This window comes from Apteryx mantelli, unplaced genomic scaffold (genome assembly GCF_036417845.1).
Source record: "Apteryx mantelli isolate bAptMan1 unplaced genomic scaffold, bAptMan1.hap1 HAP1_SCAFFOLD_20, whole genome shotgun sequence".
Lineage (NCBI taxonomy): Eukaryota > Metazoa > Chordata > Aves > Apterygiformes > Apterygidae > Apteryx > Apteryx mantelli.
Genome location: NW_027118553.1, coordinates 16,134,932 through 16,136,732, shown reverse-complemented (window position 1 = coordinate 16,136,732; position 1,801 = coordinate 16,134,932).

Here is a 1,801-nt window from a genome sequence, read left to right as displayed (position 1 = left end):
TTAAAGGTGGATGCAAAGAACTTCAGGGGTAATGTAGCTATGCCTGAGGCAGTGCCTCCCAGGCTGCCCTTACAGTCAACAAGGAAGAAGGTGGAGGTGTTCACCACCTTCTTCTGAATGGTCACATAAAGCACAAATGACTCCTGTCCCAGAGACATTTGCCCTGTGCTTGAAATGGGGCCTGAGGTCATAGGCTTTTCGGATAATTAAGGTTGAAGAGACCACAGGCTGCCTGTAGTGCAACCAGCTGCTCAAAGCAGGGTCAGATACCAGAAAATGTCTCTGCCAAAGGATTTCTGGGGTGATAGAGCAGGAGAAGACAGTAGAGAGTTGACAGCGTATTATAAGTCCCAATGACAAAAGGGTTTCCTTTTTCCCTTTCTCCAGAGAATTAAATCCTCAGCTCTCCAGAGAGAAGAACCTGGGACACTAACTTTGCCACTAACATGGAGGCAGAGAAGTTCCTGAGTCCCTTACAGACAGAGGCTGGTCCAAAGGCCACCACCTCAATGGCACCAGACCCCCAGGCATGCCTGCCTTCTTGCTGGGCACCCTCCAGCCCCAGGCAGGAGGTGTGCAGAGAACAGAGTGGGGTGTGCAGCCTGCAGCCCTGGCCACCCAGCAGGTGTGGTGGGACCCTGCTCCTCTAGATGAGACTGGGCTCTCCTGCATTTCCCCAGGGTGAAGCCTGCATCCCCTCTGGATGGGAATACAACCTGGCAGGGAGGGCCAACACGGAACACAGTCTCTGTTCCAGGGGATGAAGAGAGAGGGGAGGGCAGAGGGGGATCTGCTCATGCCCCGGGCACTGATTCCCTCCCTGCAGCCGGTACAGCCCTGCTGGTGCCCTGTAACCCATGAGTCCAGGAGGTGGGACTCCAATCTGCCCTGGCTCTAAAGATTTCTCAGCCCTTCAGACCCAGGAGGCAAAGCACCGGTCTGGGGACACCTCAGCAGTCGAAGGGCCTGAATGCCTGGTGTGTTCCTGAGAACTTTTCTGCAGTCTCCCTGCACTGCTTTGACTCCTGTTGCCCATGCAGCAGAGACTCCTTTGGAGGATGAACTCACTCACTATGTGAGTCTGAGGACAGGCTTGACCAGGCAGTACAAATGCCAGCAAGGCCTCAGCCCCACAACCGTGATCTGCAGGACCACAATGTGCTCTGAGCCGGGCTAACTTTACAGTTAGATCAGGTTGGTAGGTGCTTTCTCCAGGCGTGTTTTTAAAGGTCTCCTGGCCCCTGCCCCAGTGCTGCTTAAATATCATGGTTATTTATTTTTTTCCTTAAACTCCTTCAAAATTTGCTTTGCTGCAACTTCTGCTTGTTGTCTCTTGCCCTTTCCTCCACTTGGCCCCCAGCCAGACCATCCCATCTATGTTGACCAAGTGCAATCACAACCTTGCCTTCAAGCACAGCCTAGCTGGGATCTCCTGGGACCATGGAGGCAGGCCGTGGTGGCCAGCTCCAACTGGAACTATGTGCTGCAGGTCCCTACGTGGTCTCAGAGGAGACATAACATGGAGACATAGCATGACCCAGGGCAGAGCATGTGGGCTGACACCGGGGCAGAGCTGGGACCCACAACTGTGAGAAGAGAAGACCTCTGGCAGCTCCTCTCCATACCTGGGCAGGGAGTGACACACTCGGTGGTGCTCCTGAGAGAGGATGGTGAGACAAGAGCAGGGGCACTGTGAGCTGCAGTGCTTGGCACCAACCATCTGTGCTGGGTCTGTGAGTCCTGGCGAGGGGTGCTGGTGACTGCAGCCCCTAAGAGACCTCCAACTCTGCTAGCAGCAGTG